This window comes from Cotesia glomerata, linkage group LG10 (genome assembly GCF_020080835.1).
Source record: "Cotesia glomerata isolate CgM1 linkage group LG10, MPM_Cglom_v2.3, whole genome shotgun sequence".
NCBI lineage: Eukaryota > Metazoa > Arthropoda > Insecta > Hymenoptera > Braconidae > Cotesia > Cotesia glomerata.
The window spans coordinates 468768-477368 of record NC_058167.1 but is presented as its reverse complement, the minus strand read 5'-3'; the positions used below and the strand labels follow the sequence as shown (position 1 = coordinate 477368).

Here is an 8601-nt window from a genome sequence, read left to right as displayed (position 1 = left end):
ACATTAAACCTGGAATAAAAATTTGGTATGAATAGTCTATTCGATCTCATATAGCTTTAAGGAAGTTCTAATTGTTATTTACAGATAAAAATACATTAAAATACTCTTATTTTTATATCGGATATTCCTATACAGGCCTATAGCTACATCTGAGTATATCCAGATACATAACATTGGACTTGAAATAAAAGTCCAATCTGAATAATCCATTTGATACCATTTAGTTATAAGACATTCATAATTGTATTTTACAAATGAAAATACATAAAAGTGATTGTAATATAATACTGGTTTTTCATATAGAGGTCCACAACTACACCTAGGTATAATTTCTTATGTAGCTCTGATGTCCTTTTGATAGTTATTTGCAGATAAAAATAAATAGAATTATCTGTATTACTGTATGGAATATTTCTGTAAAGGCCCACAGCTACACTTGGGTATAACCAAATATATAACATTAAATCCTGGAGATAAAATTTAGTATGAATGTAGTCCATTCGATCTCATAAAAGTTTCTTTTAAGGTACTTCTAATTGTTATTTACGGATAAAAATACTTTAAAATATTCTTATTTTTAAATCGGATATTCCTATAAAGGCCTACAGCTACATCCAAATATATCCAGATACATAACATTGGACATGAAATAAAAGTTCAATCTGAATAATCCATTTGATATCACATAGTTATAAGACAGTCTTAATTGTATTTTACAGATGAAAAGATATAAAAGTGATTGTAATATAATACTGGTTTTTCACATAGAGGCCCACAACTTCACCTAGGTATATCCAGTCGTATAACGATAGACTTGGCATGAAAATTCACTCGGGATAGTCCGATTGATATAAGTAGACGTAAGATACTCTTAAAGTTAACTTACCGATAAAAACATATTAAACTAAAGTTATCATAAAACTGGACACTCCACCAGAAAACACTTTTTTATCATTACGCTATGTTATTGGATTTTCTAATAGAACCCACTTGCTCTAGTACATCTTGGTAAATCCAGATAGAAATTCTCTAGGCATACAAATTCCATTAAAATCCGGATAGAAATTCTTGAGACATATAAATTCCATTAAACTTTCCGTTTTTTTCCTTTGAAAATTTGTATAGATCTGTATATGGATTTGCAGCGACAAAAACACATTAGACCCCAATAAAGTTATTTTTTATTGGAATCTATGGGATTATTTCAACAGGGATCCATTAGGGATTACAACAAGAACTGTTTACATATCCTCCTCAGAGCAATACAAATTTGACAATTAACAAAGAGTCAGAGAATGACCGCAGAATTTCTATAACATCTAATCTGTTTACAATAACTGCAACTAAAGTGTTTAGAAATTTATCTAACAACAGAAATTTAATTTTCCAATTACATACAATATAAGAATAGGACGAAGTAATTAAAATCCATTGTTTTAAAATTTACACAGAAATATCATTTTAAGGATTTTTAAACGGAAATCTGTCTAACAGTAAGTATACAATTTAACAATAAATGCAAAGAAATAATAGTTTCATAATTAATTTTTAATAATTGATGTAAAAAGTTTGAAACTATTTAATTTTTTTCTTCGAATAAAAATATATTTCACTGAAAAAATTTGGAATTATTTCTCAGTGTTTGAATTTGAGTAGGTGCGCGCGCATGCTGCGCATGCGCAATACGACTTTCGACGCCAAGCAATATGGCGGATCAACAAAAACATTACCTTGCCCTGATAAAAAAAAAGTATTGAAACAAAGAAAAAAGTATTGAAAAGTATTGGTTTTCTAGTCAATCCAATACTTTTCAATACTTTTTTCTTTGTCTCAATACTTTTTTTTATCCGGGGTGAGGAGAAAATTAGTTAACTTTTAAATAATTAAAGATTTATAGCACGTAGGAGTCTACTAATTGACTTGTTTTATCCATTAGTCTCAACTCTATACTACTACGAAGGATTTACTCCTTCAACAAACTTTTCCTCGCAACAAACTTTTTTGTTGGATTTTTTCGGATGTCGTAGTTTTAGCATATTTTGGATCATTCTGTGAAAGAAATTTCTTCTTAGCGATTTTTGCGAAGTAAAATCTTTATTTCGACTGGACTATACGCCGAGCAGAAAAATAATATACACACCTTGGCCAGTAAAAAGTAAAGCCTCAGACCACATGTTTGTCAACCTCGGCTTCGCCTTGCCCGGGAAAAAATGATCAGGACTGATCAGACCTGTTCATATCTGATCAGGCCTGAAATTAGACCTGAGCAGACCTGTTCATATCTGATCAGGCCTGAAATTAGACCTGAGCAGGCCTGTTCATGTATGATCAGGCCTGAAATTATACCTGATCAGACCTGTTCATGCCTGTTCATGTCTGAAGCATTAAATACGCTCAGACCTGATCAGACCTGTTCATGCCTGCTCATGCCTGTTCATGTCTGAAGCATTAAATACGCTCAGACCTGATCAGACCTGTTCATGCCTGCTCATGTCTGTTCATGTCTGAAGCGTTAAATACGTTCAGATCTGATCAGACCTGTTCATGCCTGCTCATGTCTGTTCATGTCTGAAGCCTTAAATACGCTCAGACCTGATCAGACCTGTCCATGTCTGATATCTAGCCAACACTGAGAGACAATTTTATTTAATAGTAATGAAATTTTATTACTATTTAATAAAACGTTTATTTGGCTAATCCCAAATAAAAATTTATTAAATATTAATTAAATTTCCTTAAATACTAATAAAAATTTTATTAAATACTAATAAATGTTTCTTAGTATGTAATGAATATTTATCTACATGTAATATAAAGAAAATTCATTAATCAACTAACTAACAAGTATTGATCAGTAATTAATTGAATAAATAATTAAGTAAAATTGAATTTTGTCGGAACTATATTTTGAAATACAAAGTCTACAACTGTTGTTATCCGAGTGGATGTTAATTTTTATGCACTTAAATTTAAAAATTTCACAAATGAATCGATAAGAGTTATATAGACATTATTTAATAAAATGAAAACAGAAGCAGAAAACCAGACAATGTAGGGACGCATTTGTTAAAAATAAAGACTATGATTTCATAAATTCAATCGAATATTTATTTATTTTTATTATTTAAAATCTCTACATGTGATTCGTCATGAAGTAAACAAATAGGTTAGGTTAGGATGTCTTGTTAAAAAATCTTAATACTATTTATTAAAAGACTTTACTGTGAAAATATATTTGAATATATTATAATTAATTGATGAATATTAATTTTTTTTTTTTTTGAGATTATTTCTTTTAATGACTTAATATTCGTATTAATGACAGCAAACGAAAGCGTCGTTCGTGGTTATTTTAATAAACACATATTAGTATTTAAGAAAATTTTATTAAATACTTATGAAATTTTATTAAATACTAATATAATTTTATTTATATGAAATATAATTTTATTAATATTAACTAAATTTTTTTTCAAGTCCAAATAAACTGTTTTATTACTATTGAATAAAATTCTCTCTCAGTGTAGAACCATATGTTAATGGAGCGAAAAAAAATACATAGCCGTTCCGAATAAATCACTGTAATATATGATTAATTATTAATAATTAATAAATTAGGTATAGAACTCCGTTAACTATAAGGATAAATCATGTATAAAATTTGAATTACTTGAAGTAGCTCGAAAGATACTCTCAAGTTAAGATGAATCATTTGGTCAAGAGGTAAAGTGTCAGTCTGAAGAGCGCGAGGTGTACGGTTCGAATCCCCGTCGGCACCGATTTTTTTTTTTTTTTATGGACCTGATCGAGTCAGACATGAACAGATCTGATCAGACCTGAACATGCCTGGCCAGGTCTGATCAGACCCGGTCATTTTTCATACCTGATCAGACCTGAAGACTCATGCCTGTTCATGTCTGATCAGATCTGATCATTTTTTCCCGGGTGGCCAACAATTACATGTGATCTGATACTTTTCTTATTTTACTGGACTAGGTATGTAATATATATACTATTGGAAAATTTTATATATAACGAGATGTATGTAAGCGCATGGATGTAAAAGTGGGCAAAAAAGTATATATGCACTGAAAAAAAAATTTTTTTCCTCCTAGAATACTAAATTTTTTACTCGAATTTTCTTGATTTAAAAAAACTGGTATTCTTAACCTTAAAATACCACTCTTTATTATAAGGCTAGTTTTTTGACAGTGAGAAAACGGTATTCTTATAGTTAAAAAACTTTCGTATTTTAATCATAAGAATCCCAGTTTTTTAACCATAAGGAAACATTTCCTAGGTAGAAAAAAACTTTTTTTTCAGTGTGTTAGTATATATCCGACCATATATATGTAAGTGGGTAAATGTTTAATGTACGTTTTACATCTATATTCAGTGTCCCCGACTCTTGAAAAAACTTTTCCCTAAAACTTTCAACAAAAGCCCCTAAATTAAAAACAAAATCCCCTAAAACTAAAATTGAAATTATTTAAAAATTAGTCAGATTATTTTTTTTTTATCAGTTTTTATTTTTTAAAAGGTTTTAAAATAGAAAATAAATTATTTTGTTTCTTTTTTTTTAAACTTCCTTTAATAGACTATACATCATATTTTATATAAGTATTCATATTATGTAAATATTTATATCATATAAATAAATATATTTTGTAACGTAGATTTTCTCCCGCGGTAAATTTTCACGGTAACTCATAATTCACTACGTTACACTTCGTCCATCTCAGCCATCCCTCGATCCCCAGGAACCCCGACAGGCGCCAGCCGACTTTTGTTTCACCGGTATCGGCAACCGGGATACGATAACTTAATTTTTATGTTCCCAGAAGACCAAGAGCAGCCTCGACGGTAACGGAATACCTCGGTGTCGCTCAGTTATGCAGGTTATGGAGAGAGGGTCGTGATTCGGTCTCTCAGAGGAAGCAATTTCTTTACAAAACGGGACTAAACGATACCTAGTACCATAATCGGTACTTCGAACTAACACCCAACTTTATTAACCGATAAAATAAAATAAATCGATATTAAAATATATCGCGGAAGCAGTCCCAAACGAACACGAAACAAAGACTATAGCTCAGGCCATTGTCTACGAAAATAGCAAGCGTGAGGCACGCCAGCTACGATACGAGAGACCAACTCGACTCTCAAACACGATGCTCACTCTACGAGAGCTCGTAACTGACTCCCCTCACGGTATATCACTAACGCTGCCTAGCAGCGACGGCACGTCCGTCCTCCACGAGGACCCAAAGCCAGACCCTTCTTTAATCTGGTCCCAAGCTGGACTTCCACACAAAACCAAACCTTACTCTTTCACTACTCCAGCCAGACTGCCTCTCACCGTACCCCTACTACATTCATACCATTAGCTACATGCGCTCAACTCACTTTCACGCTACTCCCAGACATACAAACTCCACACTCATTCCCACTCACACAACTAGTGTCCCAGACCTACCAGCGATTCCGCTCCCCTGGGAGCCTTGACAGTACTCGCGACTACCCTCGAGCATCCAGCAATCGAGGCCTGTCAACCGCAAGCTACCGCATGAGCCTGCCAAACTCCCGTACTTCGGGGCGACGACATTTCAGTCGCTCCTCCGCGATAATCACCTCGCTCCAAGAGGCTGAACCTAAGTTCAGTCATCGGTAACTGACCGGGAGACACGTTACATCGCTCACTTTTCCGAGGCCAATTAATTTTGTTGACCTGATCCGGTCCTGTCGACGCCAGTGCCGGAAAAGGCATCACAATATATATATATATATATATATATATATATATATATATATTTTTTTTATGTAGTAGAGTGTACGGTGTGGCTTCTCACTCAGTTCGACGTTGTTATTTACTACGGTACACATAACCTGCGTTTTATTTAATTTTGATGTGAAACATTTTTATTTTAATTTTTGACAATAAAATATGTGTGATAGTGATAACTCAGAAGATCAAAGTGATCAACCTTGTGCAAAGAAAGTGAAACTACACTATGGCATACCACCAAGTCATCAGTAAGTAGATCGTATTTTTCAAGTGTCCATAAATGTAATTATTATATTTTTATACTTAATTAATTATATTCATATTAATCATATTAGTAATTATATAAATTATATTAAGATTAATAATTATATAAATTATATTAATATTATCTTCAATTAATTATTTTTTTATTATTCATGAAGGAATTAATATGGAAAAATTTATTAATAAAATTTATATTTGCAAATCTTTAGTCATATATTGCAATAATTAACTAAGATTTGAGTTCATGAGTATATTGAAGCCACACTCAAAATTTGTTTTCTTTTTCTTGTGTATTTTAATATCATATTTTTTTAAATATTTCAGTTCCCAACAATCATCACAGGGATCACAAAATATTATTATTGAAACTGGACGCCACCCTGATCAGTTAAACACAAGGCATACTATCAATGTTGTGTAAGACTTTATTAATCCAATAGTACCAGACTATTTTAATTTTTATCTTAGATCTGGCCACTGGAGTGGCCATTTACAAAAACAACAACACTTCACATGTTACTACACTCAACATGGATCTAGCAGTTCAAAATGCTACAGAAGTTCATGTTTCCCAAACATCTATTGGTGATATGTGTGCTTCACATGTTAAACTAGAAGACGGAAGTGAATTAATTATGATTGTAGTATACATTTCACCTAATAACAAAATGGATCATATAATTTCATTTTTACATGAAAGGTTATTTCCTTATAGTCAAAGAGGTTCAATAATTTTTAAAACGAATAAACATAAACTACCATTAATTTTAGCTGGAGATTTTAATGTAAATTTTGCAAGAGCTGAATCAATGCCATTAATGACATTTCTTCAAAAAGAATTTCAATTGCAAATCAACAACAATCCAAGAGAATCTACTACCAAATATGGAACAACAATAGATGCTGTATTTGTGAGATCCCTCGCGACCTTGAGTCCACCGTGTATCCACGATGTATACACGGTGTATATGGATACACTGTGTAAGCACCATGGATACACGCTGTATGCACCAAGAAATCGCGAAATTTTTACATGGTGTAGCCACGATGGATACACAGTGTATCAAAAGTGTATCCACAATGTATCCACAGTGTACACACGATGTATACACGATGTTTTCACGATGGCTTATCCTGGGGGGATACACGCTGTATATACTATGTACGCAACGTGTATTCATGATGTGGACACCGTAGATCAACAATGTACGCACGTTACATCCACGGTGTATCCACAGTGTACACATGGTGTGTACACGGTATTTACAGGGTGGCTATTTTGGGGGGATACACGGTGTACCCACAGTCTTTACACAGTATATACATGGTAACTACTTATTATTAAATTATATCGCGTTACAGATGCCATAAGGGCGTATGATAAAAATTCTATTTTTTTTTCTAAGTCCAAAAAAAATTTTAGTTTGAAGAAAAAATTGTTTTTGCATTTCTGCACGTTTCATACAATAATACGTTCATTCCGGAAAAAAAATTTTTTTTGGGAATTGACGTATTTTTTATGAAACGTGTAAAAATGCAATAAAAAAAATTTTTTTAAACTAAAAATTTTTTTGGACTTAAAAAAAAATTGAATTTTCAAAAAAAAATTTTAATTTTGAGAAAATTTTTTTTTTTGGATTTCTCGACGTTTTAGGTAGAGACGTCAATATACCAATATTTTTTTTTGTCAATAAATCAATATAACTGATGCTTCAGCAACTCTAAACTGTTATATACACGTTTATACACATTTATGAACACTTTGCCTATGCCTATGGTATATCAGTGTTATATTTTCAATTACTACTAACAAGTTCCTGTCAGAGTCTCATTATTAAGAGGATATTCTGGTCTCGAAGCCTAAATTTTAGGTATTTTTTAAACCAACAAAAAAAAATGAAGAACCACTGTATTATATTATTGTATCATGTCAACCACTTCAAGAAAAGTAATTTCGAGAAAATCGCGATTAAAGTTTGAGAAACAATTCCAGTAGAATAACTCTTATAATGATATTCAATACTCACTTCGGATTAATCGGCGATCCCAGATCCATACATTGGGCCTTCTTCTAGTTCATACTCGATATTTGCGAAGTTCTTTCTGTTAATCGAGATGTTCTGCCTTTTTTTGAAGAAGCAGAAGCTCGCAGAAGTAGAAGCAATTGCGTCACAAAATCCACTGTATCTCCGAAGATAATTCGAATTTTGAAAAATCCATTCAAGGACATATTTTTAAGGGTCTAAACTTTGAAAATATGCAAAAAAAATCGATTTTTTCAAATTTCTAAACCAGAATACCCCCTTAATACCAAAATATCGATTTATAATAAAAATTTCAATTTAATTTCTCAAAATTTCATACGATTGTCGTAATCCAATTAAAAAAAAAAATTCAGGGAACAAAATTATCTTTTTTGTTACTCATCACTTTAAAACTTGGAAATTAATTAGAAATTCAAAAAAGTTTTATACAAATTTCATTGTTTCCGCTAAAATCTACGGCCAAAAAAATTTTCATGTCACTATAATATATTATATTGGCAAATCATG

The 8601-nt window shown here is 31.8% G+C and overlaps 1 long non-coding RNA gene across 1 annotated transcript in view; it reads right to left on the bottom strand.

The window, feature by feature from the left end:
• LOC123273319 overlaps nucleotides 1–8465 on the bottom strand; it is a 16953-nt gene extending 8488 nt beyond the window's left edge. Inside the window, exons 1-3 of the long non-coding RNA XR_006511307.1 lie at nucleotides 8453–8465; nucleotides 4419–4424; nucleotides 1687–1688 (exon numbers count right to left, since the gene is read on the bottom strand). This is a non-coding gene — a long non-coding RNA (uncharacterized LOC123273319). The remainder of the gene's footprint in view (nucleotides 1–1686; nucleotides 1689–4418; nucleotides 4425–8452) is intronic.
• Nucleotides 8466–8601: the final 136 nt, after the last annotated feature.